We start from the raw sequence: 25673 nt of genomic DNA, 5'->3' as shown, positions 1-25673 counted from the left end.
CAGCTGATTACAAAATTGTGCGGGAAAAGCACCAGTCTTTCTGTTTATTTAGCTACTTATGTTTTTATTGGTATCATACCAGTGTAACACCAATTTATTCTTCCTTCCTTTTCGTTTGTCTTTAGACCATCTTCTGCTTAAAATGTTGACCAATTTCTCTGCAAGATGCTCTAACTGCAAGCTTGTACGTATTTCATACATAAATCGAATTAATTCGCCAGCTGCCCAAACATGTTTGATATACACCCAAGCGTGAACAATTCACAGGGAATGAAGGAGACAATTTGAAGCACGGAACTTACTTTTAACGCCATTTTTGCCCTCTAAAACCTTCGGTTAACTGTTTTTTAGGTTCATGGCGGTGCCCAATAAGGATAAATCCAAGCTTTTCGAGTGTCTGACTTATCAAGCTACCTGGCAAGGCTTAAAATGGCCTTGCCGAATGCTGCCTCTGTATGGCAGCATTAGAATATGCTGCCACATGGAGCCTTGGGACAGACATGACGCAGCTAATACAGAAGTGTTTTATGGCCAAATTCTGCCCTCTGGAGATGTTTATCATGAGCACCTCTTACTTGTTTCGGATTTTAGTCTCGAAGGCTGGTGGGCATGATTTATATTTATATTTGGGAGGTGAGTCGGATGACTCTGTCTGCCAGCAGACCATGCAATAGGTATATAATTTTTGGGGGGGAGCAGTTAGAAGCCGGCGAGTCTCCTCTGGACCAAGTAATTGCTTACCTTACCTGTTTTCAACACATGATTGGTAACCAGAGCCAGCCATTTTCTGTTTTAATGCATCGAGTTTTGCCATAAGACAAATTATGATACCACAAGGCGTGCAATGGGCTTAATTTGTTCCATATTCTTGGCTATTTGCCCCACATTTCTAAAGTGGTCCCTCATGGCTGGTTTAACCAGATGTTTGCTATAGTTGTCATGGTTTGCTGACTGGCAAATGACTGTACTGTATATATGCACTATATTTTTAACACAGGGATACTCTAAGCTGCTTAGCAATTATAACATGATTCAAATGTTAGCATGTAGCAAATAGTCAGACCACCCCATCTAAAATGTGAAGCCTACACCTCAAACTTTGTCATTAAATATGAATAAAGAAGCTCAAAAAGCGTGCCCCTTGACATAGGCTAACCATGACAATCAAAATAAGTTGTTCAAAGTGATTTAAAGTGCATTGATTTGAATGTTGTCAACTTTGTCTGATGTCAACAAGCATGCACAAATGAACTGAATAAAAATTGAAGTTGAAAGCAGCCAAAGACTAGCTTTAAATATCTTGTTTTTATCACAAGTGCTGCTGTCAACAGATAGGTGAGTTGAGAGGATGTTCATCATATGGGCTACTCTAAGCTAGGTTAAGTTGGTCAATTGCATGGCAAGTGGCAGTAGGAATTGTGCAAGAATCAGTAACTCACGACTGCTGCTGGGATGCAAGTTGGTTATACAGGATGAGATGATGTAAGGCCTCTTTAGGTTAGGCATAGGCTACTTTCATGGAAATAAGCATTGGTATTTTGTACAAAATGGTGACAAAATGTTTGTTTTCCCTGCCCCCACCTTAACAGAAGCCAGAAGTATGTCCATTGTGTTTGACTTGGTGATGGGCTGCTGTGTTGGATTCCAGTTTTTTCTGAGTGTTCTATGCTTGTTGAATTTTCTGTTGTTACATCATTATTGAATTCCATTGCCTTGTTTTGTTTTAAAAGTGCTGTGGAAGGGAATTGAAAAGTGCAGCATCAAATTACTGGTGTTAATCATTTGTTATGCTCATAATACTGTCATGACATTACTATGTTTTAACATGCGCCCGGTTGGCCGGCTAGACACCCTTCGCTCGGGTGTGGGGGTCAATTTGAACCCCCTCTGAGATCCCGTGAACTAAGAAAGCTAGAGACACCAAATTCGCTGGGTGTCTTGACCTATACGCCAACTCACTTAAGTTATGGTTTCAGTTTCCTAGGTCATAACCTTTAGGTCAAATAAGGCCAAACAAGGTCAAACTCCAGGTTGGTCTCCAAAGCGCCCCCAGAACCTAGGCAACCGTCTCTAACCAAAAGGTCACAAGCCCATTTGAGGTCATTGACCTTGTTTGACCTTTTGAAGGTCATGGTGACCAAAGTGATGCAAGACTGCTCTGCATTTTCATTTGAATAAGCGACAAATATTACGCTAGGCAGTATGTTCCTAAAACGAAATGTTCGACCCGGGTCGTCTTACGTCAGTAGCCTGTTCCTGATCTGTAAGAAATCAATTGAAAATGTATAATGCAGTTCCTGCTGTCAATAAATTCGAAATGAGCAACAGAAACTATCCCATACAGCAAGCCCTAGAGTTATAATTCAGGTTGGTTTTGAAATTGGTCTGACCATCATACCTGACCTTAGGTCAACGTAATTTGCCCATTCAATATTTTTGGTGCCTAAGAAAGCATCTCAGATATGTATGTCTTCGTCAAACACTCCGTTGTTGTATCAGATTGAACGATTCCCTAGAAATTGCTTTCGCTGAAACCATAGGCTGACTTTCACCTGTCATAGGTCAGCGACCTTACAAGGTACATCTAAAATTTGTATGTCAAACGATCCGCTATGCAATTTTCTACAGCTATGCAAAATGTGGCGCGGCTACGCCGCGCCGTTCAAAAACCACTCGGGAAAAGCCCTCGGGGTGAGGGGGGTCAATTTGCCTCCCCCCACTCGAGCGCGTGTTAATGTATTCTGTTTCACTTTAATGGCCTAAGATGTTAAAAAATGAAATAGTTTTGTCAGGTTTCCGATATTACGTCCATGCCAACTTGAAATAAATGTCTTTGCTTGCTGAAGCATCCGTCACGAGCTCATAAGTTCCGTCTTTTGTGAATTGATTTTTTCACTCCTGCACGGTCTTTTTGCGATGGAATTTTTCACTCCCACCCTAGTTCAAAAGCGATTCTAGCTCCCTGGTTATAGGCCGCATCTGCTTATTAGGAGAAGTGCTGGTTTGGGTCATAACCTGAACCACATTTGCCATGCAATTCATGAGCTGAGTTATGAGCCAATCATTTCCAACAAAGCTGTATCAGTGAATCATATGGCTGAAATCCAATTGGCAGCACACAGAAATAGCATGCCCCAGACAAATTTACACCTCACTTCAGTGTCAACATTAAAACCATGCAGGATAAGTTATAAAACCTTTTGCAGCATGGACGATAGGCAACAAATAGAATTATTTTCACAGTTTCTTAACAGGATCTAAAAAATATATTCTAAATGGATATTCCCACAGTTCCCCTCTCAGCAAATATTCTAAAATCTCAGCTAGGAACTAGAGTATATATATATATATATGTGTATATATATATATATATACATATATATATATATATATATATATATATATATATATATATATATAACTGAGCTATGCTAGCTGAGCTATAACTATGTATATATATATATATAACTATATGTATATGTATATATATATATATATATATATATATATATATATATAACTGAGCCAGAGCTCAGATATTTCATTTTGCCACCTGTATGAGACATGAGTCAAGTGATTCAATGTAAGCATAGTTTGAACTGAGTCAAATGAAGAACAGAACAGTTAAGTCACAAACTGAATCAGATTCCACAATCTGTGAGCCGGTCCGGAGCTGACTCAAGACATTTGGGTCAAACCCGGCTGATGCTAACCACTACATCTCAAGACTAGCATCCCATTCTCCGCACTACCGGCCGGATACCAGTCTTTCCGAAGTCCCCGAAGTCCAGGTTATATCAATATAATACTTAGCCGGTAAATTACACCTTTCTGTAAACTATCTGCAAGATTTTCCACAGGCACGTTTCTCAACCTGTTCTCCACGCTCTCCACCGACCACCAACCGACGGACCCCGCCGCGTCCTGGGAGCAACTTACATTCAAATGGGAATCGGAATCCCACAATGGTGAAGGTTTTCTACTCCCATCGGAAGAAAATAAATTTACGACGTTCACCTCTAAACAGCCTCATTTCTCTGTTGAGCCTTGGGTTACCGGGTGTGTTGATTAGTATCTATGCGTACAACGCGTCGCCGATTTTAGCACGAATCGGCACTAAACACGGCTCCCCTCCTAGCAAACATACGTGCTAAATATTGTCGAGGATGTGTTGGAGTCTCCGGCTCTTCGGGAGGATTCAGCATTGGAGGGAAGGCATATTCTCCACTAAGAAATCCGACCTGAATACGTGGTGAAAATGCATAAAAGAGTCGAAGCATGAAATTTTTTCTATCGATATACAGAGCGTCGCCACAGAATCATGATCGGAGTCTAAAGCTAAAGCAGGGTTTGTTGTTTTCCGTTGAGCAGAGCTTTAAATCTTGTATTTATATAATTATTTTTGTTTTCTGGGATCGTCCTTTCATATCAGCCGGGTTTTACGGATGAATATTTTTACAAAACCAAAAAACTCCTAAAAAGCAATACCCAAGCCGATAAATAACGTACAGTGGCTCTGTCATTGAAGACTGCTATTGCCTGCGCGCCATTTATGTAGCCCACCCACCTTTTTTGGAGCAGCCGCGCTAATAGGTGATCCCCGAATGATTGGTGGTGTAGGTGAAGGCATTGTATCAATTTAGCTCATTATCATACACTGAGAAAAGTATTGTATCAGACTTAACGCTGGTGAGTAGATGCAGCGATGCTAACTTTGTGCGACTGGATTGCTCTGTGAGGAGGAGGATGATTCGTCCGCCTCAGCTGCATTGGCCCTGGAGCCCTGATCACGCGGCGGGATGACGTCTCAAGTGGTGTAGCTCTGTACGTAACTTTGTGGAGCGGGTGGGCAGAAAAGTGTTTTATCCCAAATAATGGTGCAAACCATGTTCTCCCCGATTTTGACCAAGTTTTTTTTCTCAAAGTCGGCAGGGGCTGGCATCTTATCCAACTTAATGGGGAGCTCCATGCCTGGTCTTAATTGAAGCGTATCTAGGTCAGTAAAAGTTTAGGTGGGTATCACATTGCCCCATAATTTTTCCTTGGGTGATAAAAATTGTACCTTGGCTAGAATGTAGCTGCACTGACTACCGTGCCCCAAATGCTCCTATTTATATTGTGGCTTGCATGGCATTTCAAGCAAAAAGTTGTCATAGTGTGCTGTGGGGAATGGTGTAACAGGTGCACAACATTTTAAGCATTGCTTTTCATTCATCTTAGCTGGGACTGACACTTTTGCAATAAAATCATCAATATGGACAACTTTATCAGCTCTATTGGTTTAAAAAATACAGTAAGTTTGAGCATAGACTTAAGAAGAAAGCACTTACTCAGAAAGCTAGAAAGGCTAGAAAATTTAACAATGACAAGAAGCCATCTCTAATTGTCTTTGGGAACCACTGAGACCAGCAAGAGCATGATGTTTACTGTTATCTGCCACCAGAGAATGTCCTGTAGTGCCAGCTATGAGTGCAGTACAAATTCACCTGGGTTATTTTGTTCTCATTACAAGCCACAATTTTAACATTTTTGTTCTCTTTCCTGAGGGCCAAAACCAAATTCCAGGTTTTGGCTAGTGTCCTATCCAACTAAATAGGGAACTACATGCTCGTCCCCAAATTAAGTACATTGAGGTCAGTAAAAGCCTAGGCAGTTGTGACATTGCCCCAGAATCTTTCACCTGGGTCAGAAAGATTGTACCTTGGCTAGAATGCATCTGCACTAACTACCACATCCCAGATGCTCCTATTTATCATGTGACATGTGTCATTTCAATCATAAACTTGCCATTATGTGCTCCGGGGAATGGTGCAACGGGTGCACAACAATTAAGCATCTGCTTCTATCAGCCTTTATTGGGACTGACACCTTGACAGTAGAATTATCAATGTCAGCAACTTCCTATCAGCTCCATAGCTTACAAAATATAGCAGGTGTGAGCATAGACTTAGGAAGGAAGTGCTTACTATAGGGGCTTGAAAATTTAAGGATTGCAAGTAGCCAATCTCTAATGGTCTTTGGTGATCACTGAGACCAGCCAGAGCATGGTGTTTACTGTTATCTGCTAGGAATTAATTGTCAATGCATTATTATTTCTTTGGTAAAGATGGTAGGGTTGATTGATCAATTTTTTGCCTTTGCAACACTTTAACTTTGTTGGTAGCTGCCGTCATGCCTCACAACCCGTTCCGCGTTTCCATCCCGAGAAAAGCTCCGATATTCTTCTGCCCTGAGGCTTCTATTCACAACCCGCCTTCTCCTTACACCAACCAACGCGCACTCTCCTGCAAAACTCGCCGGACGCCCACATCACCTCGGACAGCTCTTCAAACCTCCGTGCAGAATGTCGCGCTCGCCTATTGGGCAACACTTTCCCGCTTCGTCTGCCAACCCGTCCAAACAGCTGTTCGCAAAACCCAAGACATACTGTGGTGCACAACAAAGTACGTCACGTACCGCGCATCACAAAGAGCTGACTTCTTTATTCGTCGAGAATGCTGCCCACCTAACCCCTAAGCTTGGTCCTAACGTCCTCCTCACCGTAAACTGGACGTAGGGTGCGCAAAATAACCTCACTTGGTAGAGAACTGTAGCTGACTTCTGAGTTCACAATGCCACAGCACATCACAAAAAGCAAAATAATCAAATTTCCACTAACCAACACAATCCCTGCGTTAGACAAAATAACCCTGTACCCCCAAACTCTTATCACGTATAGGTCCTGGCTAGTCGAGGTACCGCCTCGGTCGTCGCACCTCACGATCGTGTCTCGTCCGCTTTGTCCCGGTCGCCACCGGCATCGCCTCTTCCGCGGACTCCGTACCAGGTCGCGCCACCAACGATTCATCGTCAGCTCCAGAGGACACCACCGGACAGGACGACTCCTGCGGTGCCGGCTCCGGTGTCGTCGCTTGCTGGTCTCGTTCCACTCCGCCCAGGCCGTCCATCGGTTTCCTGTGGCCATCCGCCTTCTCCAGCGCGTCACTAGGCACTGATGTCGTGTCGTCGACCGTCACGTCTCCGGCCGTCATAGCGACCGCTTCCAGCTGCTCCGTCTGGATGAGCTCTGCGTCGTCCGCTACTCGTTCCAGCTGTTCCCCGGTCCCCGGCACTGGATCTTGGATGCAAAGTAGCTCTTCCAGTTGAACAGCCTCGGTCCCAGCTTTTCTTCTGCCGCCGTCGGAGGTCGTCGTTATCGTCATCTCTGTCTCTCCGGTCAGGTCATCCGCTCCGTTCCCTCCAGTATAATTCAGTCCAGTGTCGATGTAGTCAGTTCCAGTTTCAGTCTCCACCACGGCCATCTCTTGCTCAGATCTGGGCTTCTCTGCCTTTTTCGGATGTCCGCCGTGTACGAGCCGTTGTCCCCGCCTCTTCTTCAGCAAGTAATCCGGCGGTCGGCCCTCCAGCACAAGATAAGGCCCCTCGAACTTTGACTTCAGTTTGCGGTCACACCTTTTCCTGCTGTGAAGTAACGACACCACACTGTGTCGCGTGGCTGAAAGGTTGCCGGTCTTGTCTCGGTGCGAAGACTGCTTTTGCTGAATCAGGTCCAGCGGCTTCTGATGCGCGTTTTTCAGATGATTTCTCAGCTTCACCAAGAACTGGCGATGAGACTGGTTCTTGGTGCTGTCCACGTCGAATTCGTTTTCCAGAACAGTTCGCGTTGGTCTCCCGTAGACCAGTTCTCCCAATGAGAATCCTGTCGCACCGTGGCAACCAGAGTTGTAAGCAGATGTCACCACCGGCAGCCACAGGTCCCAGTCGCGTTGGTTCTCAGCCACGTAGTGAGTCAGAAGTTCCAGCAACGACCTGTTGATTCGCTCCACTTGCCTGTTGCAGCATGGATGGTAGATTTTCGTTCCTTACTTCTTCCCGCCCAGCAGCTGGCAGACTCCTTTGATGAAGATACTGGAAGTTCCGTCCCTCATCGGTCAGCAGCGTCTTCATGACGCCAAACCGGCAGATGACTTGTACTACACATCGCGCCACCCCTTCGGCAGTCTGTCTCTTTAATGCAAATGTTTCCACCCATTTACTGAATTGGTCAGCTATGACCAAAACGTATTTTTGACCACGGTCGCTTTCTAGTAATTATAAGACGTCCGCTGACCAGTGTAGAAACGGCTCGCCTTCTGCAGGTATGGTTCCTCTTCCCTCCTTGCAGCCTGCATACTTTGGTTTCGTCCTCAGACAAGAAGTGTAGCTTCCGCAGTGCGTCACCTCGCGCTGTACGTTGTACCAGAAGAAACTGGCTGTCCCACAGTGCAGCGTATGCCTCACACCTCGATGCCGAGATGATCGGGATTATTGATGTCCAGGACGTCTTCTGTGGCATCGCCATCGTTCTCACCTTCCGTGGATGGCTCTTGCGCGTCCACGACCGTTGAGCGGCGCAGCATCACATCTGGAGTCACTCTCACGCCTTCCTCCGGTACGAACTCTGGTGCAGTCGGTCGCAACTGGTGCTTCCTCGTGTTTGTCTCGAACCTGTGGGACAGCGCATCCACATGCGAAATCAGCCGACCCGCCACGTGCTCCACGGAGTGGTTGGACTGCTACAACTGCTCGATCCACGGGAACAGTCGGCCTGAAGGTGAATTCGAGCGGTGCAGGAACTTGATTGCCTCGTGATCGGTCCTCAGTAGGAACGGCTTTCTCACCAGGTAGTGGTAAAACTTCGATGTCGCTTTCACCAGCGCTCCCAGTTCGCGCTCAGTGACGCTCCAGTTGCTCTCCGCTGGCGCCAATTTCCCTGAAGCGAAAGCAACCACACCCTTTGACTGGCTCAGCTGTGCTCCCCATCCAAAGTTTCTCGCATCGGTTGTCAAGACGAACTTGTCCACAGGGTCAGGACATTGTGGCACGGGGTACCACTGAAGATCCTTCTTCAGTGTCTGGGAGCCGATCTCGCGGTCATCAGTCCACTCGAAGCTCGTCTTCTTCTGTATCAGGTTGGTCAGGTGCACTGACTTGTCAGCGAAGTGTGGAATGTACTGCCGATAGTAGCCAACCAGACCCAAAAACTGACGCAATTTCTTGGTGCTGCTCGGTCTGGGCCAGTCCTTCGTCGGTTCTACCTTGTGTACTGTGAGACGGATCCCCATCTCGTCGAGTTGATGCCCCAGGAAGGTGACTTTCGTGACCGCCACCTGGCACTTGTTGGGATGCAACTTCAACCCGGCTTGGCGAAACCGGTCCAGAAGCTGCTTCAGCACCTCCAGATGCTCTGAACTCGAGGAGCTGTAGACGAGGGCGTCATTTAAGTAGACCACTGCTGTTTCCCAGTTGAAACCCTCCAACACATCCCCCATGATCCGTTCATACATCCCCGGACTCGTTTTAGGCCCAAGCGGTTGACGTGTCCACTGTTTGAGTCCTAACTCGGTGATGAACGCTAGTACTTCTCGGAATTCCGGAGCGACGAGCACAGCCCAGTAGGCAGATCGCTGGTCCAGTACTGAATAGACCCTGGCTTCCCTCGCTGCTTCCAGGTCTCCGATCCTTGACAGGGGGTAGGAATCGTGCTTGATGACTGCATTCACCGCTCGGTAGTCGGAGCAGAACCGGACTCCTCCGTCCTTCTTTCTGATCATCACAACAGGCGACGGCCACAGTGACTTTGAATCCTCGATCACTCCTTGCTCTTGCATCGCATTCAGCTTCTCTTTCAGCTGTCCTCGAAGATGCAGTGGCGTGCGATACGCCCGTTGCCGGACAGGTGGGGCCCCTGTCGTGGTGATGACCAGCTGATGAGTCCCTTGGTAGTCTCCGATGTCTTCAGCTGACCGGGAGAACACGTCCCGATACTCCTCCAGAAGATTCTGGAACGGCTTCTTCTCATGTTCACGCAGGTAATCCAACGAAGGCAGCTTTGGTCCCCCCACCTCATCTTGACCCGTTCTGGTTTCCCCTGCGGTCCTCTCACTTTCTCCTGTTCCTGATTCAGCTCAGCCACTGACTCATGAACTGCAAGCACTGTGCCTGCTGGGATGATGACGTCTTCGTCTCCCTCATTCGGGATCCTGACTGGAGTCCCTTGATGCTTCAGGTGAACAGTAGGTGCGGTCCTCACTCCAGGAACCTCAGAGGGCTAGAACAGCAGTGTCCGCAAGTTTACCAGTCTGCTGACTCGGATGAAGGTTTGAGGCCGTGCAGCACAGACAACGGGACATCTGGTGGAAATCTCTTGGGACTGGCAGGTCTCCACAGGCTCACCTCCGACCAGGAGTTCGCCAGTGCCGCAATAGATGACCATGTCCAGCTTGTTCAGAAGGTCCGGCCCGATGGACAGGGGGTCAGTGAGTCTTGAAAACACTTACAACTGGTGCACAACCCCGGTCTGACCCACTTCCAACACCACCTCCACCTGGCCATTCAGGTGAACATTATATCCATTGGGAGCCAGACATTTCACTTCTTTTGTCTCAGCTACTGTCAACCCAAGCTGCTCTACCATGATCATATTGAGCAAGCTTATATACTCCATGTGTGCAGAAAACCTTCTGTGCTTAACCCATCCAACAGTACAACAACCTTCATTCCAGTACTTGGAGCCGTGCCAAGCCGACGGACCTCATGTTGGGGCACACTTGGGCACACCGATTTGACATGGCTCACTCCTCCACACTGAAAACATCTTCTGGCAGCTCTACCTGCCTGTGACTGTGGCCCGTTAGCAGCTCCAGCTTCACCTGTTTGCTGAACTGGCAGACGTGGTCCGTGTTTCTGGTGCTGTTGGTACATTGCTGGATTTCTTGTGCGTGTATCTCCTTGCTGGAAGCCTTTTGACTCCCGTAGGTGCCATGGACGCACTGGTTGAGAGCAGAACTTCTTCACGTGACCTAGCTGGCCACAGTTAAAGCACTGTCTCCCTGTCATGATGGTACGCACTGTTGGTGGTTCCTGTCGTCCTGATGAGAGGGCATCTCCTTCTGCAACTGCTCCATGGTCTGAAGTCGTTCCAGCTTCCGGATGACTGCTTCCACAGAGGTCGCATCAGTGTCCAGCAGCTTCATGGTCCACTTACTTGGCACGATTCGCGGCAGTTGCCCCAAGAGCAGACTTTCCTGTGCCTCCTTAGACAATACTGGCATGCCGCCACACAGAAGCTGCTGTAGGTTGAGCACAAACAGACCAGGGTAATCACCCGTCTTCAGCCTCCCCTCATATAACCGGTGCAGCAGCACCTTTCTCTTTTCTTTCGGGCAGAGAAGATTCTGGATGGTTTCGGCCGCCTCCTCCATGTCCTTTGGTGGGTCATTTTCTAATTCGTCAGCCACCCAGCGTGTCCCACCTTGTAGCAGGGCCGGAAGAAGATCGAGCTGTCTCTCTTCGCTCCAGCCATTAGCGCGCGAAGCCCGACGAAGTTTCCTGAGAAACTCCTCCGCGTTGTCTGCGTCCGTGCAGGTGGGCGGTGACACTCCAGCAAACCCACTCCAGCTACCTTGACTTCCGGCCGTCGCCATTGCCTCACTCTTCGCCGTCTTGTCCGGCTTCGTCGCCATCGTGATTTTAAGTCACAGGCCACGCGGAACAGAAACACAAAGACGACGAGCAGTGTTATCCCACCGCTGATGTAACGCTTCGTTAACTAACTTTGTTGGTAGCTGCCGTCATGCCTCACAACCCGTTCCGAGTTTCCATTCCGAGAAAAACTCCGAAATTCTTTGACCCCGGGCCTTCTATTCACAACCCGCCTTCTCCGTACACCAACCAACGCGCACTCTCCCGCAAAACTCGCCGGACGCCCACATCACCTCGGACAGCTCCCCAAACCTCCGTGCGGAATGTTGCACGCCCGCCTATTGGGCAACACTACCGCTTCGTCTGCCGACCCGTGAAAACAGCTGTTCACAAAACCCAAGGCACAGGTGGTGCACAACAAACTCCATCGCCTACCGCACATCACAAACAGCTGACTTTGTTCTTCGTCGAGAATGCACCTCACCTAACCGCTAAGCTTGGTCCTAACACTGAGGATTATTTATGCAATTTCTAGTGAACTGCGATAGAACCGTTGTGATGTAACAGCATCCTTACTGTTGATATTCCTTTGGCATCGTTAGGTCACTTGTTACCAGTCATTCATAAATTATAAGCTGTCATCTCATAGGCTTAGCATAGAGGAGTCAACCAATGTGGTACATTGTGTATTGGCACGGGTCAACAATGTCATCGTGGTACCACCTCAGTGCTGTACTGTGGCATTACATAATGAGCAACGATATGGTTTTTGTACTACAATCCCTGCTACTTTCGTAATAAATTTCATCATGAAAAGATGGGCCAAGCATGCATTTTTGTATTAACTATGCATCTGACATATGAGTGACCAAAAACACATGATACGATATACAAATCACTCAGCGGGCACACAACCAATAAGTGACACACTTGCTCAGCCTGTTTTGGAAATCCACAAAACATGGATGACAAAGATGCAAAGACATCTTCTGCTTCCACAGTCATGCAACATGCTGCAGCCATCATGCTGCTTCACTCAAAAATGTTGTTCACACAGGTTATCACAGTGTTGGAAAACTTGACGTTTCCTCGTATAATGTATACCAGGAGATTTTGTGCTTCAGGATTGTGACTAGGTAAAATGAAATATCTTGTACTCCATCATGATGCAACAAGAACAGCTTTTGGAAAAACTCATTTTACCTCCTTGTGTCAGGACAAAATAAAATCAGAAGGTGCAGCGGCTTAAGGCTTCCTGCTTCCATGAGGAGCCATGCATTGATACCTGCAAGAGCACAAATCTTGCATCCACCAGACTGAGATGCCCAATAGCAAGCGGCCTGTGTTGCTACGTAGGTATATGATGAGCCATGTCTGGAAATGTGAAAAATAAAGCGTGTGAATGTTGAATGGAATCGCCTTTGAACAACATCGAGAGGTGAGAAACGAGTACCAGAATCGCACCGGTCTGTAGGTTAGCAAAACTCTCACTTCCTATGCCCTACGCAGACGAACTCAAACTTGAACATGACTTAACCTACCATTGACGACAAACCGCATTGATGCTAAGGATGCAACGAATATTCATAGAAAACCGCACGCCCAATCACCCACTGCAGACGGCCGCCCACGCGCGCCACCAGTGTCATAGCAATGCAAATACGAGAGTCACTCGCAATTCAGCGTCGGAAACGTCTAAACTATTCAGCGGCTGGCGCCCGCCTCCCAGCTCAGGTTGGAGGTTGAACATAGCAAAACTCTCCAATTAGTTTTAATGATCCGCCTCCGCGTGACTGATTTGTTAGGAGCATAAGTATTCCGCTCGCGCTCATGTTTTGATTTGTAAACAGATTTGTAAACAGATTTGCTAACATTTAGAGGGAAGCTGTGTAGAGATGGACATTACGATTATGAAGGACTCATTTGTACTCATCCAGAACCGCCATGTAGTTGGATTTTTAGTCAGTTCCTGGTATCCGGAGTATAAAAATGTTCCGGCAGCTGTGGATTTAAACCAAGTCAAATTTGTCACTTAAGAGTGTAAAATTAAAGCTGGTAATTCAGGCTTTACAAAAATGCCCTTTTAAGTTGAAAAGCATTACCATAAATAGCTAAAAAAAATTGTTCGGAGACAGCCATCTCACTCCGGCAAAAACACCAGGACACCAAAGTAACGTGAATCCATAACTTTGGCCCGGCAATTTAAGAAGAGGGGTTTATTAGGACAAAAACATCAGTTAATTGCAACATAAATTATTTTATTTCGCAATGGCATCGGTTAAAGCGCATCAAAATCCATAAATACCTTGCATTATCCGCCGGAGTCAGCGGAGTGACTGACTTCGATCCCTTTCGGCCGGCCTACATGGGTCTGTCAGGCATTGTACTTGCGATGGCTGGGTAAATCGGTTAAGAGTGGTGTCTGTCGCTATTGTTCGGGTGGGACGTGCAGGGCCTCGTGTGTTGACCGGGAGTGGGAAGGTGGAGGGCATGAATGTTGAGCTGTTTTTAAAATCAGTTAGCTGGTGGACCGTGAGTAGCGTGATCGTGGTGGAGCATGGTGGCCGTGGTCGTCTGTGGTATGTTCATTTGCATTTTTTGTGTACCATTTTTGTCTGGCTGTGCGTATCATACCCACCCTCCGTTTTGGAGCGTGCATAAGCCCGTTGTGTAGCCACCATCCAGTTTGGTGAGTGCTTAAGCCCGATGCGTAATTACCCTCCGTTTTGGAGGGTGTATGCACAGAGCCTTTAATAAATTGCGAACCAATGTACATGCACATGTGTTTCATAGTACAGAGTATGAGACTGTGTTGTTTCGGTTTGCCATGTTTGATACTGATGTTTTCTTTCATTTAAAGTGATTTTACAAGAATTGTTGTATATGGAAAGTGGCGCTTTTGTTGAGTGCCATCCATTGTACTATTATCTCCCAAAGATAACCTTAATAAAGCTGGAATGACCCGCAGCACTTTGATAATTTTGTACTCCACCATAGAAAACTTGTACTCCGCTATCAGGAATTTTTTTCGAATTTCCAACACTGGGTAATCATACATGTATAGCAAGAAAATATTGCATGTGAAATGACACCGCAAACCTGCTGACCTTGTACAACTCTGGAGATATGACAAGTGCCTGCAGTTATGGTTAGATCAGCGAAATGCAAGGAGGTGGTGAAGCTGCTGATGCACTCAAGGCTCATGATGGAAATCTTCTCCACCTTTGTCAGCACCCAGCATCTCACAAGTTGTGACGACTATGACATTGATGACTTACAAGCAATGCTTGCCTGCACACAAAATTCAGAATTCTTAAGGGAAAGACAATTTTGCAAAGCTGTATCACGTGAGCTTACACCAAGCATGTACATTAATGAGCTGCGCAGAGCAGCCCATAGTGCCAAAATGAAGTGCTTATGTAATGACATGCAATGAATGAATTGCAAGCTGTAATGCTTCAATAGGTTCAAAATGTTGGCAAGATCATAATGAAGTAGCAAATCGTCTTTGCACACCCCTGCAACACAGGCGCTAGTGTTTCTTTCAGTGTACGAGCATCACGACCTTGTCCTGTTGAAACAAGAACATAAAGATAGAGGCAAGTATTGATGTATCACATTTGATTGGAAGTTAGTAGACTTTAAGGATACCAAAACAATGCTCTCTCTCAGAAGTACCAGCCTCGCACGCACACTCCCCATCACGTCAAGATCAATACAAGGCAATGACACGCACTACCAGTGATCACACCATTTCAATCCCTGATTCACCCTCTTTCGTAAAATAAATGTGATTCCACACTTGCACAGGTCGCGGGACTATCAAATTCCAGACTTTCTCACAATTTCCGCACAGGTTTCTGGTCATAACACCACATTTCACCGTGAGCTCCCTCCCAGACAGTCCCAAGGGGGTTCGTGGAAATGCATATCAAGAAGTTGTAATTCAAGCACACAATTTTTTGTTCAAGATTTAGAGTCGCGTCGTGTCAAGTCGTGCAATATGTGTTCAATATTTAGCAAAAATTGTAAAATTACTGCAATGTTCCTCTAATTTTACAATGCCTAGCTAACCCATAAATCCGTGCAAGACGCTTTGCTCCGGTGCACGCGGCGCCAACCGAGCTGTCCGTAAGAAACACGAGCAGAAGAAGGAAAAACGCCAGCAGGAAAAAAGATAGAGTTGCCGTTGCATCCTCTTTTTAAAACATTCAGGAGGACGTCATGTTTTTTTTTTGGTGTCGTATTTTTGGCAGACAGTGACGTCCTTTTTTGTAACTTTGGCCCATGGCCTAGATATACGGAAAAATGACTCGTTGCCGAGGAGCGCCGTACAACCTGAAAGTGCTCACGCTTACGTTCGCGACACGCATTCAGCAGCGCAATCCTACTCACAGCCAATCACTTTCCGTGGATTGTATCATATGTGCCGCATCATCACTTTTGCGAATGTATCAGCGGCCATGCTGTTTTTGACGATAAGCAGAAAACAGCCTGTAATATCACGGCGATCGTATGACGTTTCTATGGCATCATCATTGCGGAGGCGGCTTTGAAATAGTTCCTAAATAAACCTTTTGGCACTTTTACTGGTGTATAACTCATGAACCAAAGGCATTTAGGTCTTAAAGATGCATGGTCGTGAACCGCATCGAAAGGTCCTCAAGATGTCTATTTTAGTTCAAATCCTCTATAAAGGTGGAACATTCCCTTTCACACTCCCTTTTAATACGGATGACGCCCTCCCCCCCCCCCCCCCCTGGTCGTGTAGCAGTCAGCTGGCTAATTGAGAGGGTTCCGTACCACTGACGTCAACAGATACGGTGTACATGACGTCATAGTTTGTATACAGACCATCCCTTTTCTCACGCAGCTCGATGTTACCACTTTTCGATAATGTTGAACGATACGGATGACACTCCCCTGCCGCATACCAGATGGCGGCCGGGTTTCGGAGGATCTATGAAATCGATGATCCCACCGCTGATGATAAATGTATCCGGTACCAACGTAATCACTGTATCGTGCTCACGACGCCATACCATCCTCCGAGCATCACCCGCATCCCCAACTCCGGGGTTCCCCGCCACCCAGGCTCCCCTTTACATGGCTCTCCCCTCACACATTCGCACGTCTTTCCACGTCATAAGCCCACAACCCTAACAAATGCCGATGTACGATTTGTGTCCTAGGTTAACTAGATTCAGGCGGGATTATGAGTAAGGAAGCCTACACCGGCAACACCCTGGTAAATTGGTGTAAGGTTTTGTTTCCTCCAAACTGATGTTTAAATATAGATCTTAGAAAATTTTAGGTGTTTGAATAACCACATGTAAATCCTAATCTCGTTTATCTCGATCTCGATGATAAAGATGTGTGAACGGATGTGCTTTCATTCCAGAGGAAAAGGGGGTTATGAGGTGACCATGTTTGCTGCTACAGTACCCAAGGCTGCAGCCTAGTGCTCGCTTCTCACACCAGCCACTAATGCGGACGGAACTGTCAGGGCTAGAGATGTGTGTTTGTTATTCATCATTTCTAGTCATTCACGTACATATGTAGACCTGTGTCCTCAAGGTTTGGGCAATCCACATTGTGCTTCTTCCACATCAACAGCTCGCCCCATCCCATATCAAACTTGTCCTAGTTAGTTGGCAATTATGTGTGCGAAAACATAGAACCTGGCATACGTAGTCACCTTTAAATAGTGCTAAAACACTTCACAGATTGCAGTTGGGAGCAGGCTTCTTTGATGAACTATGCAGATGAGCAAGAATCATTCCTCTCACCCTCTGTTCAGGCTCTGTATGATGCCATCCAACTACAGGAAGCTTGTGAGGCATGCAAGACAAGCATTGATGAGGCCATCCAATCACAAGATGCTTGTGAAGTCTGCAAGATTAGCAGGAGTGCTATTGGTGACAGTGGTGAGCTGCAGTGGGATATCATTGCTGCACTTTTACCAGGTCAGTCTTTATGAACTTTGTATTTGTTTATATCACTGAGGAGTTGCTGGTAGTATAGTGGTTTATGCATCTGCGTTAACCACCGGGCGCTTGGGAAACCAGAGGTGAGGTTCAATTCCCCGCAGTGCCTGCCCTTCCTACCAGGGTTATAGGCGGGTGATGCCATATGGCCTCAGCAGCTGGGTGCGTCATAAAACACAATGACACATGATTATATCACTGAAGCTTGTGCTGTTCATGCTGACCATTTGTGATAACACGCCGTTTGGCCTACCTAAATTTGTCAGATATGTAACATGTGTCCTGGCTCTATATACCCAATCAGAACCATGCAAGCTTGATGAACCTACCTATGAAGGCTTCTGGCTAAGGGCGCTTCAGGTATCTGCTGCCATCCCACTGAGCGCCCTCTGTGCCCAGGCGCAGGTGAGCCGCTCTGCCGCAGCAGGACGGAGCAGCTGTGCCGGCCCTTACGTGCCCTGCTGGTAGCTGCCGCCCAGGCCATGGCCGCCGTGTCGGCCGAGGCGGCGGCGCGGCTGCACGGCCTTTGCGCCCACTGGCTGCCGTTCCAACCAGCCTGCCTGCGCCGCCTGGGCGCCGGCTGTGCCCCGTACCAGCCGGCCGAGCTGACGCTGCACGTGACGGAGCTGTGCGCCGCTGTGGACCGCGGATTGGGCAACGTACGTGCCGCGGCCGCCCGGCTCACGGACGGCCGAGCCATACCTGCGTCCGGACTGGCCCCTCAGCACAATGATCACGTGCACCTTAAAACTGTGAATAATATCGGTCAGGCGGTAAAGCAACGGTATGCGCATTATGGATGGGTCATATGGCACTGGCTTAAGTAAACGATGGGTTTGCGCGATCAGCTATGGGAACGACGCCAGGCCTCCGGTTTCAAAGCCGATTCTGAAGCCAGGACAATGACTTGAGAGAAGCCAGGTGGCTTCGGAGTCGGAGCATACGAAATCGAAGCCAGTGGCTTCGTATGATCAAAAACGCGGAGCCGAATCTGAAGTGTGTGACATGGAGCCTTTTACGAGGAAACCGGAAGTCAATGAGGTATAGCTTGGAAAACACGAAGCTGAAAGCCATCAGGGCGAATTTGAGACCCTGCACCCAAAGCCGAATATAATGCGTTGTTTTGACAGACTAAAGTATATATAAAGTGATGCTCCATTATTGCGCGTGGAACCAGAAAATATCGTAATTTTGCTGAGTGGTTGAGATGAAGTGCGAAGGGTAGGTTTTTTGTCTTCCGTTTTAGCCTGGTGTGTTAGCACGCGTAGAACGTTTTACACAGTTGTTCTGCGGCCGTCGCCACCTGTTGGTTGGTCCTCAGAATGATTGGCCGGTGTTTGGGGCTTTCATCCACACTAGACCACAGCCTTGAAATGCTGTATGGTGTATTGTGATGGCTGGACGGCCGGTACTGCCGTGGAGTCACGTCGTAGCACACAGTGAAAAGGGAAAACAAAGCCATGGCTAGCAGGTCAAGATTTCGTGAAGCTGAAACGGGAGCCATGCTTGAAATGCTGTTTAAAGCCAAAACGATGGCTGAATACAAAAAATAAAGCCTTAGCCGAGGCTGAAAACAAACGTTGAAAACGGAAAGAAGCCGACTATAGCGGAAGCCAGCCATGCGGTATCCCTCAAAGCGAACCGGATGCCGTTGGAGGAAAGTTGCAGTGACTTTCGGTTCCTCACGTGTGGTCGTAAGTGATGGTCTGTCTTGTGAGAAAGGATAACGAAAGAGGTATCAGTGGCGGTAATTCCTTTAATATAAAATGGTTCGATTCTATTGTCCTGAATGTTGTCTTTCTTTGGTGATGCAAGCCATGCTCACCATTGGTTTCTTACAGATACTGCTCTTGAAGACCAGTCGAGTTCCGTCGCTTCTGAAAGATATCCTCAGTGCTCCAGAACTCACAGAAATACTGGGGGTCACACTGGTAGGGGACGGATGGCATCCATTTCAATCGCCACAGTTTTGATGTATGTTTGTGTCAATCCTTTGTAACATGTGTTCAGGACTCGAATTGTGGCCTGACGCCGGGACTGCATCGACTGATTACCTACATCTAGAATTTCTTTCAGAATGAGAAGCCATTGAACTGGAAGGGATTTTGTTAACGCGCACTCCGGTGGGGGGCGTCAAATTGACCCCTAAAAGTTTTTTTCCAAAATGGTTTCCGAACGGGGCGCCCTAGCCGCGCCGCATTTTGCATGGCGGTAGACAAGTGAATAGCGGATTGCTTGGCATCAAGAATTTAGATGTACCTTGTAAGGTCACTGACCAATAGCAGGTCAAAGTCAGGCCATGGTTTTCTCAGGCAACACAACAATTGAATAAACAAATGTCATTGACATAGGGTCAGGCACTAAGGTTAGTCCAAGGTCAAAACCAACCTGTTTTATTTTTTTAGAACTTGCTGTAAGGGTCAGTTTCTGGCGTTCATTTTGAACTTGTTGATGGCAGGAACCGCATTATACACATTCCATGGGCCTCTTGAAGGTCAGAATAAGTCACCAACCTAGGATGACCTAGGTCGGCATTTTGTTTTAGGAACATACGGCCTAGCGTAATTTTTGTCGATTATTCAAATGCAAAGCTCAAGGAAGTTTTCTATGATTTTGATCACCATTATCGTGAAAAGGTCAAGTAAGTCACTGACCTTAAATAAGCATGTGACCTTTTGCTTAGAGCAGTTATCTAAGTTTTAGGGGTCTTTTGGACACCAGCCTGGAATTTGACCCTGTTTGACCTTATTTGACCCGAACGTCACGACCTAAGAGCCCCAAACTTTGACCTAAGTGAGTTGACGTACAGGTCAATACATCTTGCAAATTTGGTGTACGTAGCCCCGTAAGTTCCTGAGATCTCAGGGTCAAATTGATTCCCCCCCCTAGCGAAGGGTATGCAAGCCACCCGGGCGCGTGTTAATAGTGTTTTATTAAACCACTTCCGTTGCGCGCATTAATATAGTGTTTTTGCATTATGAACATTAGTGAACGAATGGTACCGACAGTTTCCACCTGAGTATCAGAGTAGTGTCACTGGTCTGCCGTTTGTTGTTTTTTCACAATGTTTATCACGATCCGGTCTAATGGTCAACATCTAAAGCTGATTTGCTTTGTAAGTCATGTCTACCGGCCTTTTCTTAGAATCCGAAGCGCACCAACGCTCCCAGGACGTCCCCTGTTAGACTGTACCATACTCCATACTGGCTTTGCTCCATACTGGCCATGCTCCATACCCGCTGTCGTCCGTTGCCGTACTGACGCTGTGGTCGCGTCAGGTGCACCTGCTACGGCTGCTGCTCGGCCCGCCGTGCACGCTGAACCTGCGGAACCTGGTGTGGCACGGCTTCGTGGCTCCCGGCCAGCTGCCTGACGCCCTACTCTGCCTGCTGCTGCTGCTGACGGCCAGCGTGGGCGCGGCGCTGGCCGGCCGAGCAGTGCCGGCCCGACCTCAGGCCACCTTTCCGCCGGTCAGTCACGGCCCGATCCCGGGTCACCTTCCCGCCGGTCAGTCACGGCCCGACCCCGGGTCAGTCTTCTCGCCGGTCAGTCACGGCCCGACCCCAGGTCACCTTCCCGCCGGTCAGTCACAGCCCGATCCGGGGTCACCTTTCCGCCGGTCACTCACAGCCCGACCCCAGGTCACCTTCCTGCCGGTCAGTTACGGCCCGGCGTGTCGGACCAGTGGCGACGACACAGGGGTCGGTGCGCCTCGCATCTGCCGTCTCAGGCACCTGGCAGCGGGGCACTATATGAGTGTTGGTCACGGCGCAATGTACCGTCCGTGTTCCATTCAGGAACGTGTCCACGTGCTCGCCTCAGTCGTGAGTGAAGTATGCAGCACATCTGCCAGCAGATACCCTGTGTACCCCTTCCAACCTGGCGCGGCTGTGTCGCCAGATGCTGCTGCGGTGTCTGCAGTTCGCGCCGCCGACCGAGCGCCAGCTGGCGGACCTGCTCGGGCTGGCCATGCGCTCACCGTTCGTCCCAGTCGTGATGCGGCCCTACTGGCGCCTGGCGCTGGCGCGGTACCGCGCGCGGAGGTACGCCTCTTTTGGGGTCGACTATTTGTTATAATTTAATGTAAACCCTTTGAATGGATGGACTTCTGGGATCAGAGCTCACGCTAAGCAATGCTTGCTGTGTGAGCGCTGACCCTTACTATCCGATAACGCAGTGCCAGGCAGCGGTAGAATTTAGTGGCGAAAGTTTAACGTGCTGCAATGCTCGGCACAGTCCGTCCTGCTCACTGACGTCAACTGGCCTTTGGCGCGACCGCTGCCACCAGCCGCAGGCCATACCTGTCAGAGGCAAATAGCGAGCGCCCAAAGCGACTGGAACCCAGGCCGCCACGGGTGCGTGGATCGGAAGGCAGGTGCTCTAACCAAGTGAGCCACCGGGACGGATAATGAATTCCGCTCCGCACTTTTGGTCATGTTTCAAGTCTCCCTTCCCTCTGGTCATGCACCGGTTACGCTAGGTGCCCCTCCGTCTCTCCTGGTTACGATATGTCAAGCGTAACGTCTCGAAAATAACATTCATCTTGTGTCCTGTTTTGCCAGGTATACAAAACGATTAACGGCGTGCTCCTTGTCATGAGCGTAAGCCCGGTTTACGGCTTGTAGGTTCTACTGTATTCTTGTAATTTTAGCATGATTTGCACCACTGAGCCTGAGCATCAGTTCGTCATTCTTTCTAATTTTCCGTTATGTGTCCCCTCTCTGCTCCATTCACGTGACTTATAAAAGTCACGGAGACACCATCATATGACGTTTGAAAGTCATCCAGCGGATAGTTCCCATAACGCATAAGCAAAGACACCAGCAGGTTGTTCCCTCACTCTGTGCCACTTCTCAAGCAATGGCTTACGATGGGCATCAACCGTCTTAAACGGTCTGTGCCAGCCGGTCTTTGCCGGTTCAAACCGTTTGGCAGAAACCGCTGGTGGCGGAGCTGGCAGAAACGCAATTGCACTAAAACAGGTTGAAAGCTAACGGGGTCAGATGAACAGCAACAGTATAATAGCAAGACAAGTTGCTTGTTGTGCATGGCTGATGGTTGGATGGGACCTATATTAAGAAGGTCACAGTTAATGTAAAATTGGTCGATAGAATGTTACTACTGTCGAAAATAGTTATAAAGCAGAATGCCTGTATTACACCGTTAAGCTTCGGTGAGCGGAGGAAAATTGATAGTCTGGAAAAACATTGATCGGCATGTGGTCCATCAATTGCAACCTTATGATAGATCTCATTGAAAACGAAAGCACGTATTGATAAAACCACCGTCTTTCACAAAAGATGGTGTTACTTGGTGTTATCATACCCGCCTTTGCCTGGGACTTCAATGCCTTTACACGTCGCACTTTGTGGTAATGCAAAGGACACTTCCAAAATCAACATACTTCATGTGTTCGTTAATGTAAGGCTTATACATTGTTCACAGCTTGAATGCATCACGGCATCAATGCATGTCATGGCAATCTGAGCGTAGTGGTGGATGGCAACTGCTGTAGGAGTGATCACATGCATCACGCAACCCGAACACTTTAGTCAGGATGAATAGGTTTGGAAACCGTTTTGTGTATAATTCATGGAATGTACCATATGTTTTGGGGGCACCGTTGCATCAACGTTCTATTGCTTATCAAAGGAAAATATATGGATGGATCAATTCATACTCCATCGATGTAAGAAACACTTGTCTATACAAACATGGTGATTACATGCCATGATTGATATTGAGTGATGCTCAGGCATTCCGGGTTTGTGAGAGTTTGTGCCAGTTTAAACTGGTTAAAAACGCTAAAAACAGAATAGCAAAAAATAGTTTCTTCTGGCTTTAACGCCAATTCTGCAGCGCCCCAGTGAGTTCTGCCACGCGCATGAAAACTAATTTCAAAGTAGTTTCAAGCCTTAATTGTGACTCGCTGTGTGGATCATGAATTGTCACATCTACCATGTGCTGCTGCCATGACCTGCCCCAGCTGACAGTTGACCTGTCCCCAGGTACGGCCACGGCCTGCTGCTCCTGCTGCCCCAGCTGATAGTAGGCCTGTCCCCAGGTACGGCCACGGCCTGCTGCTCCTGCTGCCCCAGCTGATAGTAGACCTGTCCCGAGGTACGGCCACGGCCTGCTGCTCCTGCTGCCCCAGCTGATAGTAGACCTGTCCCCAGGTACGGCCACGGCCTGCTGCTCCTGCCGCCCCAGCTGATAGTAGACCTGTCCCCAGGTACGGCCACGGCCTGCTGCTCCTGCTGCCGCAGCTGGAGCACACGCTGCGCCTGGCCTTCTGCCGGCTGCGCGGCTGCCCGGAGCGGCGGCGCACCGCCGAGCACCAGTCGCTGTACACCACGCTGGACGAGCTGCTGGCCGACGGCGGTGACGCGCTGCGAGCCCTCTGCGGCGAGCCCGTCCTCTGTCAGCTGTGCGATATGCTGCTCTGGCCGGCCGGGCCGCGGCTGCGCGACCGACTGGCACACGGCCAGGCGGAGCCAGCGCAGCTGCCGGCCGCGCTGGCGGACCAGCTGCTCTGGCTGGCCGGCCAGGTGCTGGTCACCACCGGCCAGGTGCCAGTCACCGACAAGGTGGACGCTGGAGGTGGCAGCGACGACGGGGCGGACTCGTGTGAACGCACAAGTGAAGGTGTTGCGCGGCTCGGCAGTGCTGAGGCCGCAAGGCCCGATGTGGAAGGGAACACCGCGCGGAGCGACACGGGTGTGGAGAGGACCTGGTGCGCGAGGCGACGACAGGAGGGTGATTTCAGCAAGTTGTGCTTGGCCGAAGCTCGGACGTGGTACCACCCGTCGTTCCACCAGTTCTCGATTCTGCAGCGTGCTGTAGGCGAGCTATGTGACGTCACGGATGCAGCTGTCCGGGTCGAGCTGTGTAGCGTCACCGACTGTGGACTGCAGTGCGAGCAGTATGGTGCCACCCATCCTGGACTGCAGCCTGAACCGAGTCAGGTCACCGAACCTGGTGTACGGTCCGCCGTGGGTGACGCAGCGAGTCTCGAACTGAAGTTGGGGCGCGCTGACGCCGGCCTGGCCGGTCAGCTGGAGCCCGACATCGCTGCTGCCGGCGAGCGCAAGGATGAGCTGCGCGACGCGCTGGCCGGCGCCGCCCGGGCCGCGCCACTGGCGCCGCTGCGGGCGGACGTGCTGGCGCTGCGGCCGCCGGCGCTGCGCCGACCGCGTCGTGAAGCCGAACTGCTGACCCAGCTGCTGCAGACGACGGCGGCGCTGACGGCTGCCTGGCGACAGGCGGCGGCGGCCGGCGACGCCTGGCGCCAGCTAGCGGCCGACCGCCAACTGCGCTCGCGCCAGCGCGCCACGTGGCGGCGCCAGCGCGCCGCTCTGCCTGAGCTGCGCCAGCTGACGGCCCGGATCGTCCAGCTCGTGCTACTCCGCCTAGCGGCGGTCGGCACGGACGACTGGACGGATGACACGCTCTGGCGCCATGTCACCAGGTGGGTCTCCGCGGCGTGCGGTCTGATGGGAAGGGGTACGGGCGACCGCTCATGGCCAGGGTGCAATGTTCGGCGTGGGACAATCGCTGCTACGGTCAACCTCCATTTGTCTCCGCCGGATAGTGACAGAATGTATTGGGCGATCCGCGTGCGCCGGGCTGTATTGTTGCGATGTTTCCGCTATTCCTTGCGAAGCAAATCATGTCAGTTAATGGTGCGGGATTACATGAAACGATGCCAAACATTTCTGCTCCTCCCCAGCATCCCGCACGGTGTACTGGATTTGGCCAAACAACAGTGTATGCTACTAGGGCGGGATGCGGTCAGATGCGTTGTCATCGGCGTTTTTGAAAAGTTTGCTTCTGTTCAGTGCTGCCATCAGACCTCTTTGGGCCCTTGTAGGGTGCGTGTCTGGGTTGAAAAGGGGGGGGGGATGGTGTCCTGATTATTTTAGGCAGGAACTATAGGAATCAATGTACAAAGTGGGGGAAAAGCTCGGCACAAAGACGGCAAAAATCACTAGAAACACAGGACTGTTCGTTATATTTAGCCACGACGATTAAAAATAACTAGGCCATTCTTAATCTATTTTAAGCGAATTCGTACACCTTAAAACAGCATGGCCGAATGTTAAAAATAACAGAGCAGCAAAAGGATTTCGCGAATGTTGTAAGAACATCACGTGAACAATGCACAACAACGATTAACCTTATGATAGAACACGGATCCAAACCTGAGCAAATTGGAAAGCGTGT

At 49.0% G+C, this 25673-nt stretch overlaps 1 long non-coding RNA gene across 1 annotated transcript; it reads left to right on the top strand.

Moving 5' to 3' along the window:
- Positions 1-4573: 4573 nt before the first annotated feature.
- Positions 4574-17919, top strand: LOC119113167 (uncharacterized). Its single transcript, XR_005095838.1, has 3 exons — positions 4574-4689; positions 17190-17429; positions 17850-17919. It is a non-coding gene; the product is annotated as an uncharacterized LOC119113167 (long non-coding RNA).
- The last annotated feature ends 7754 nt before the right edge of the window (positions 17920-25673 follow it).

Source organism: Pollicipes pollicipes, unplaced genomic scaffold (genome assembly GCF_011947565.3).
Source record: "Pollicipes pollicipes isolate AB1234 unplaced genomic scaffold, Ppol_2.1 Scaffold_7261;HRSCAF=8764_pilon_pilon_pilon, whole genome shotgun sequence".
NCBI classification, from domain to species: domain Eukaryota; kingdom Metazoa; phylum Arthropoda; class Thecostraca; order Pollicipedomorpha; family Pollicipedidae; genus Pollicipes; species Pollicipes pollicipes.
Note: the sequence above shows the minus strand (reverse complement) of the source record. Positions and strands in the feature narration are given on the sequence as shown.